This window comes from Coenobita brevimanus, chromosome 55, assembly GCF_032717465.1.
Source record: "Coenobita brevimanus isolate Jiangsu-jjx chromosome 55, ASM3271746v2, whole genome shotgun sequence".
Taxonomy (NCBI): domain Eukaryota; kingdom Metazoa; phylum Arthropoda; class Malacostraca; order Decapoda; family Coenobitidae; genus Coenobita; species Coenobita brevimanus.
In genome coordinates, this window is record NC_137008.1 from 22,040,359 (window position 1) to 22,050,118 (window position 9,760).

Genomic DNA, 9,760 nt, shown 5'->3' on the forward strand with positions numbered 1-9,760 from the left:
TGGTCATCATCAATATCAACGCAGATACCGAACTCATCATGGTCTCCAAGAGACAGGACACTGTCACTTTCGCTAGTGAATCAACAACTGAACGAAAATGTCGTACATCCTTACATGCTGCTCATCTTTGTCCTTGGTACATTTTCACGTTTCAGCCTACTGGAACAGTCCCTTGTGAAATGGCTATCATAAGAAATCATGACATCCATCAGCAATGGAACTTCACATCTGCTCCAGATAAACTTTCACATCATCAATGAATCGGGTATTCACAGTTTTTCTACTTCACTCATAACACATCAGTTTTCATAACTTGTCTAGATATTCCACCATCTTATACTTCAGCATCAGGAATATACATAGCACCTGACAACTGTGCTGTACTTACACCAACCTTGTCCACTTTAGCTACAAAACAATTACTATGCCATCCTCAGTTACACACACAAATACTTCCAGCCACTACCTGAGATGGATTTAAACATGAGCATAAGCATTAAGTTCACTTCACCTAAGTTTGAAACTATGCAACTAATCAATGAAACAATGAAGCCTTGGGAAGAACTGATTATGAGTATGTTTAACTCAAATTATGTGTATAGCCCAGCTCCAACTGACTTTATAATCTTCTCCGTTGTATTTGGTATGTTATATACTGGTGGCGATGCACAGAATGCAGGCAAGGACTGCAAACTTGGAGTCAGTATTTACGGAAGGAAGAGTAAACATTCAATATATATATATATATATATATATATATATATATATATATATATATATATATATATATATATATATATATATATATATATATATATTGTTATATGAATTGGATATATGTATATCAGTTAACAATATTTCATGACTAGATTAATTAATATTATGTATTATGTTCCCCCATAATTTTTTTCATATAAGTGTGTATATATATACATATATATATATATATATATATATATATATATCGATAGATAGATAGATAGATAGATAGATACATATCTATATCTATCTATCTATCTATCTATATATATATATCGATAGATAGATAGATAGATAGATAGATACATATCTATATCTATCTATCTATCTATCTATCTATATCTATCTATCTACATATCTATCTATATATATATGTATATATATATATATATATATATATCACAACCTTCTTTCTGATCGTCAGTACGGGTTCCGTCAGGGACGCTCCACTGGCGATCTTCTCACCTACCTTTCAGACTCCTGGTCATCCTCCTTTCAGGACTTTGGCGAAAGCTTTGCCATTGCACTTGACATCTCAAAGGCTTTCGATCGAGTCTGGCATAAATCTTTAATTTCCAAACTGCCCTCCTACCGTTTCTATCGTTCTATCTGTGCCTTCATCGCTAGCTTCCTTTCTGGTCGTTCTATAGCCGCTGTTGTAGACGGCCATCGTTCTTCTCCTAGATCTATCAACAGTGGTGTTCCTCAGGGCTCTGTCCTATCACCAACTCTCTTCCTTTTATTCATCAATGATCTTCTAAGCTGTACATCTAACCCTATCCACTCATACGCTGATGACTCCACCCTTCACCTTTCCATTCGGTTCCCGCAACGCCCATCTCAACAGTTACTTCAACAAACAAGGGATGAGGCTATGGCACACCTAATGTCTGACTTGGCTTGTATCTCTGACTGGGGTAAAAATAATATGGTTGTTTTTAATGCATCTAAGACTCAGTTCTTACACCTATCAACCCGACAAAATCTTCCACAGGTATACCCACTAATGTTTAATAATATTCAGCTTAATCCTGCATCATCGTTGAACATGCTTGGGGTTTCATTTACTCGGGACTTATCTTGGTAAGATCATATTACATCTCTTGTAAAATCTGCTTCCAAGAGATTGGGTGTGCTAAGCCGACTCCACTCTTTCTTTACCCCTGCACAATTGTTGACTCTATACAGGGGTTTTATCTGCCCCTGTGTGGAGTACAACTCTCATGTGTGGGAAGGGTCCCCACATACAGCTCTTCTCAATAGGGTGGAGTCAAAGCCTTTTCGTCTCATTAACTCTCCTCCTCTTACTGACTCCCTTCAACCTCTGTCTCTTCGCCGCACTGTTGCATCTTTATCTCTTTTCTATCGCTACTTTAATGGTCACTGCTCCTCTGAACTGTCTGCTTGCATTCCTCCACCTCTACGACGGGCGCGTAGCACCCGTCTGGCAGCAAACTCTCATCCCTTTTCTGTCCAACTCTCTAATGCAAGAGTTAACTGTAACTTCCAGTCTTTCATTTATGCAACAGGTCAGCTCTGGAACTGTCTCCCTCTGTCTGTATTTCCTGCTGCCTATGATCTCCAGTCTTTCAAACGCAGTGTGTTCAGGCATCTCAAAATGATCGGATCTTGAATTTGGCTCTCTATTGTATTTTGTTTTTCTCTTGGAGGGAACTGTTACTGCAGGCTCATGGCCTTTGGTTCCTTCTTCCTCGCATAAAAAAAAAAAAGTCTCACCCATATGTTACCTCTGTGGTACAGTGGTAAAGTGTGCGTTCTCGTACACTGAAGAACGAGGGTTTGCAACCCCTCTGGGTAATAAACTTCGGGAGTGTTCTTCTGGCCACGTACTGCATTGGCGGACATATGGGATGCTGTGGTTGAACCGGTGTCGCATACTATAAAGTATGCTTGCACCCATTCGGCTTGCGCGGGCCGATTGCACTTGGTTCGCAAACTACAGACACATCCAAACCCGCTCCAACACTACAATTACACTCACAAGCACTTGTCACTCTACATACAATTTCTGCCATACAGCCTAAGCAACTTGGTAGAGATACATTGACTATATCGTCCCCACTTCAGTCGGGATAGGCCGGTCCTGCAGTGGACACAAACGGCTGATGAGATAGTATATATATATATATATATATATATATATATATATATATATATATATATATATATATATATATATATATATATATATATATATATATATATATATATATATATATATATATATATATATATATATATATATATATATATATATATATATATATATATATCATAGATACAATACAAATATATTAATGGCTCTTACTATAGTCTTGGCATGGTATTGCCATTACATAAATATATGCGAATGTCTGTTGTACAGGTACATACATATTTGTGCCACTGTATTACTACAATATGTTATGCAATATTCTGTACTCAGTTTTACTACTGTACAATGTATTTACTTCTTTATACATACAATTTATTACTACAATGTGTTATGTTTCTACAATATTATTATGTCTGTACAATAGTGTCAGGAATATGATGCTATTTATAATGAATACTATGCATTAAGGGATTAGAAATAGTTACTACACGCTGTCGTAGGTTCGCCAGCAGGACGTGACTGAGCGATGTCAGGACTTTAAAATATCATAATATATAATAGCTAGTAGCATACATAATTATGTAATCTACAGGTTAAGTCAAAGTCAAGGCTAGGGCCTGGGGGAAGTGACGTTCGAACTCTCTCTCAGCAGGATTGCCACACACAGCACAATAGCCCACAGACAGCACCTTGTGACTGATAGGAAGTCCCCAAGAATCGAGAAAATTCTACTCAACAGTTCAGTACATATGACACAGGCTGTCCTATACGAGTGTGAGGAATTAAGAGGCAGAAGGAGACAGGAGACCTACCAAGAAAGGGACCTATAGAGAGAGACGCACGGTGGGGAATAAAGGGGGCAGGCTCGCGAAGTTAGCAAGCATAAAACGCACTCACCTCCATGCACTCTTGTGAGACATACTTAAGATAAATTTTGAGATATCCCCTTTTCAAGAAATAAACTACAAACCCAACTACTAATCTTTATCTTTCTTCTGTCATTGACTACATGTAAACTAAGGTTATCTCCTACAAATCTACTTACTGTCTACTACAGGCCGGCTGCAACTGCGATACAGTCAACTACAAGTCTGATATCAACATTCTTCCTGGAATGAAAATTTTGCTCTCAGTTTTGTTATTTCTATGGTTTCCAGTTACAAATTAATTACTGCTACCGGATAAATTCATCTCCTGCTACACCCCTTGGTGTCAACCACCACCTACTTGTCCCCCCTCAGGCATCTGTGTCTGCCCTGACAAATTTTCCATCTTGGACCTATGTTCCTCTAAGACCTATTTTCTCACATTTACCTTTTCCCTCTTGGGCCTATTTTCCCTCTTCCATGTGCCCCTCCTTCCCCCAGACATTTTCCCCATGGACACAGTTTCCTCTATGGGCATACTTTTCCTGTGGACATTTTTCTCCCATTGACCTATTCCCATGGACATCTTTTTCATATGGACCCGTTTTTTTCATAAACCTATTTTCTACTCTGGACCAATATTCCATCATGGATCTATTAATCATCCTTTGGCCTAACGTGGAACTCGAAAAGCGAATCAGTGGAGTTTTATATGCATGAAAAGACTTCGAATGCTATAAAATAATTTTAGGGTGTAACTCCCATACTGTAGCTCGACTGCAGCTTAAATTATGTCGGAAACACCCCCCCCCCCTGCTGTTAAGAAAAGTTTTGATGCCCAACAAGCTCGTGTACCACTCAAGACTGATGAAGTACTAAAAAAATGAAATAAAAAGCTAAATCGACATTCCTGCGACTCCTGTGAAGGTTAGCATGACATTGTGAGTAGCTTGGCGTTGAAAAAACGAATGTCCATAGGCATAAAGATGGACTTCGCAAGCATTTTCGTGTTCGGGTCCCTATTCCTCATGTACGTGACGTCACATGTGTAGTAAACACTACCGTACTTACTGAAACTGGAATAGTGCTTACTTTATAGTCTACCCTAAAAATTGTACATTTAAAAGCATGTATCACGCATGATTCAAAGGATAAGCAGACATTATGCTATTAAGCCGAGGATGTTAACAATGCGTCATCAGGCTGAATGGGACAGTATCACAACCAATGGCTTATTTTCCTTAACCTTGGAAGGATCTCTAAGAGTAAAGAGGTAACAAAAAACTCTCCTATCCAAAATTTTAGCGTCTGCAGATCGCCGGATTAAAAATAGAAAAAGAAAAAAAGAAAAAGAAAAGACTTAGGTTCAGAGCGTTTAATGAAGACGGAGGGCTGGGGACAGGTAGAGGGCTGGAAAAAGGAAGCAAAAATGTTGCGACAGAAATGTTGGACACGAGAGGCAGTTTGAAGGGAGTAAAGAGAATGGTGGAGGGGAGGGGAGACAGTAGTGGGGAGGAAATATGAGGAAGGAATAAAGAAAAATAAAAGGAAGAGAGATTGGTTTAGAGGGGAGAGAGGAATGGGTGAAGGTGATATAAGGGAAAAAAAGAGAGGAGGAAAATAGTGGAGAGAAGAAAAATATGGAGAGAGGATACTGGTGGGTAAATGGAAATAGAGGAGAGGGTGCTGGAGAGAAGCAAAATGATGGAAAAATATTAGTGAAAGGTACTGGACAACTAGATGAGAGTGGTGGGACTAGCATTAAAGAGGAGACTGTGCTGGAAAAGAAAGAGGAAGGGAGAAAATACTGGAGATTTAGTAATGAGTAGGCAAGAGAATAGTGGATTAAGGATTTTTTTTTCTAATTGACTGCAAGAGGGTCAGTAAGACAGGTGGTCTACAGTTCTTGTCTTAATTCGTCCTAGGACATGACTCGGATTAGTCAGTTCATATCTAGATCCCCACTTGTACTGCCGGGTGAGGAGGAACAAAGAAATAACAAAAGTACACCAATGTGAGCAGCTGGAAAAATTAACTAAGATTTTTCTAGCTGCGAACTGGATCTGTTAACCATAGCGCCACGGGGTCACCGGGAGTTATGGAGTGGAAGGAAAGGGATGAAGGAAGTTCTTGGTAGATTTAGCGATGAATGGAACAGCGACTGAAATAGGGGATTGGGAAATGAAGATAAAGAGGAGACACAAGAGTCGTGAATAAGACAGGTGTAAAGCCTTTAGACAGCACGAGGCTATCAGGGATGGTCACAAAACTTTTTAACTCGCAGTTGCCCTTAGGGTTCGATACTGAACAGTCGAACTGACATCCAGGTCTCTACTTGTCCTGCAGTTTGGAGTGAGAGAGACTGGCCGACAGCATGGGGCAGCAGGAAGGGGAGAGAGCAGTGGTGGGAACTAGAGAAATTTGGTGGTGGATTTGGAGCAGGAGGTGGAGGATGGGAGAGTGTTGGGGAGGGAAATTAGAAGGAGACTGTTGAAGATTGCAAGGATAGGTGGATCAATATTTGAAAGGTCATGGTAGATCAATGATGTTGGAGAGGGAGTGGTAGATTTATCACTGTTGAGGAGGGGGAGATTGATAACAGATGGAAGGGTGGAGGATGAATGTTGGGGATGGGTGATAGCTGAAAAGTGTACTCGAGTATGGGAAGTGGAAGCGGAACTGTTGGAAGAAGGAAATGAGGTGGACAGGATAGAAGGTGTTGGAATGGGAGAGGTGAGAGCGGGACTAGTGGAGGGTAAAGAGGATGGGTTGAGCGTTGGAAAAAGAATCGGTGAAGGAGATGGGGTTGGGCTGGTGTTGGAAAGATGGTAAAGATTTTGCAGAGACAGTGGTTGCTTTGTAGAATGAGGGGAGAGTGTTTAAAGAGGATGGTGTGTTGGAACGCGTGGGGATGAAGGCAAACGTTTTGAAAGGTGGGGGGATAGTTGACGAAGGGAGTAGATGAGAGAGCTGGAGAGAGCTGCAGATGGGAGAGCTTGAGATGAGTGGTGGAGAGAAATGGAGGAAAAACTGGTGGAGAGAGTACTGGAGAATAGGGGTGAAATTTTTGGAGAGAATGTAGAAAGAATGGGGAGAGAAGTGGTGGAGAGGAGTGAATGGGTAATAATGGAAAGGGGTGATGAAAGGGGTGGAGGGGGGGGGTATTAGACGGAGTGGTAGGAAGGGGTGATGTAGAAAGTGGTGAAGAGTTGTAGTGGAGGAAGTGATGGAGAGGGATGAAGAAGAGGTTGGTGGAAGGAGGTGGAGGAGAGTAGCAAGGAGAGGGTGGTGGTCACATTGGAGGAGAGGATTGGCGGAGAGAAGTGGTGGAGAGAGAGTGCTGAAGGGAACGTTTGACAGACTGGAAGTGGCAATGAGGAACTGGGAAGAAGAGACAGAGTGGAAAGAGTGGCAGTGAGGAGAGAGAGAGAGAGAGAGAAACTTTTACAGAGGGAGTTGTCTCTATATAATCTCTCCTCCCAGCTTACCTTCTCTCTTGTCCAGTTAATGTAGGCCGTGTTCTGTGGGAAAACGGGTCAATGAAACGTTGATCTCCAGTTGATATACACAAGTCTGTCCGTTCTCTTATCCTGTGATGCAGTGATCCGACCATGTACTCCAATTATCATGTTTACGAATCAACAGAGCATTTACACCAATTGTGATCAGGTCAGCGGATCAACAGAATAATTACACCAGTTTTAATGATGTCTGGGAAGTAATAGAATATTTACAAAACTTTCCTGCGATAAGGTCTTTTTCCGTTATACTCCTGCTGCCTCAGGAATATTTTGTTGATTGCATGGGCGTCCTCCCGCAATTAAGGAGATAATGAAAACTATACAGGTACATGATAACTGATGATCAAAGAAATCAACGTCAGTCTGAAGAACATCGCCTAAAAGTATCAAGAATGAATTTTTTAAGACGTCCTGTGACTCAAAAGGTTAAGTGATTGTAATGATAATTTTTTTTTTTTTTACACCAGATAATAGAGAATCTCCGCGAAGTACTATTAATTGGGATTTCCATTTTTCACTAAGATTTTGTGTGTGTGTGAGTGTGTGTGTGTGTGTGTGTCCATTATAGGTCATTAATGAATTTTGTGCGCGTGTGATCAACGGTGTTTTGTGTTTGGAATTCGTCACACGAAGGGCGGAATCAGACAAATTCTGACAAAATATCCGGTCCCGTAGCAAGGCGTATATGTTGGACGAACACTCTGTTTCATAAGGTGACGTTCTAGGTACTTCTTGCCTCCTCAGTACCTACATTATACAGCAAATGAAAACCAAAATGAACAGAACGTATTACAGTGAAGCAGGATGTTTCCTTCACCATTAACCTAACCATCACCGTTGGGCAGTTAACTTAAAAATATATCCGATTCCTTCCCCAGTGAGACGAGGCCCTTATTTTGATGTATTTCACTTAGAGCTGTGTAACACATATGAAATTAAGTACTTCATTCCGCTGTCGAATCCTTCATTTTAATCACACTACCACCAGACATTTAATTTCAGTTATTTGAATGAACTCCTCTAGAGGACTGGGTTTAGTTTCCATCTAACACATCCAGTTGAAAATCTCTTAAGCCAAACGTTGATATATATATATATATATATATATATATATATGTATTATATATATATATATATATATATATATATATATATATATATATATATGTGTGTGTGTGTGTGTGTGTGTGTGTGTGTATATATATATATACTGTATATATATATATATATATATATATATATATATATATATATATATATGTCACGGGGTTTTTATAATATCACGGTAATTTTGATATAAATGGTTAAATATTATTTAAATTGATAATATTCAATAATATTGAAGAGCAGAGACAATGGTTGTCTTGCTACATCAAGCAACGATTACCTTACGTTGGCTTAGCACGATTCTCTGAGAACGAGAATTTATAAACTTCCTCAACAGTACACAGCAGAGACTAATTACTCACAATTGCTGACTTACTGTACTGTTAGCCTCTGGAGAAAGTTACATCACCCCTGACAATAAATAACTAATACTAATAATAATAACATCAGGTTCTTGCTGATGCATTAACTCCTGGCACAACGGATTTTAAGTTAATACAAGACTGGTCTAAGTACCAGTTATGAAAGCAAACGTTTATGCAAGCTAGGAGCTGTATGGAAAATAAGCTTAATTATGGAGAAATGAAACAAGATTTTTACTCTACATTAAGCTCAAGAAATAGAACTGTTAAATTTATTAATCACAAAAATAAATTCAACATTACATTTCAAATCAAATCAATGAGACGCACTCACTCACTCTCACAAAAGCTAAATACTTACGCCTAGGGAAAACACCTTAACTAAGCTCTTAAAACTAGGAAATACACAAAAGAAATACCAGTCGATGAATACTATGTATCACCACTAAGGTGGGAGGACTGGATTAACTGTCTAGTGGAGCTTGGGTGCTAGCTGACCTCTCCACTTCTGAGCACAGAACCTTTCTCCGCCACAGCAAACACAAGACTGAATTCAATTACATTGAATGGGCAGGACGCAAGGCGTGGCTAACGGTTGAGGGAAGCAGAGGCAAACGATAAAGAAATAATTGTATCGCTCAGTAGCGCACTTAGTGACGTGCATTAAATCGGTCACTTTTTGAAAACGGTGACGAATTATTTGAAAAGTATACCCCGGAATGGAGAGAGAAACGGTTAACTGAGCGATACACAGTGAGTTTTCCACTAATAGTTCGTGGCTTCTCACAAAAAGGAAATGTCGCGAATTGATTCGTGACATTACGCCCCATGAAAATTAAATCTTTCTTCCTTCAGAAGAAAGATTTCAATATACATACATATAAATCCTAACTCAGTCACACAAGATTCACACTGTGGTGTGTGTGCTATCCTGCTACAGGAGAAAGTCGCAGTCGTCAGTGAGCGAAAAAACCTCGTATTTACGTTAATAGAAGCAAGCTTGAGGGAAAAACTCCGTGACGACGGTGA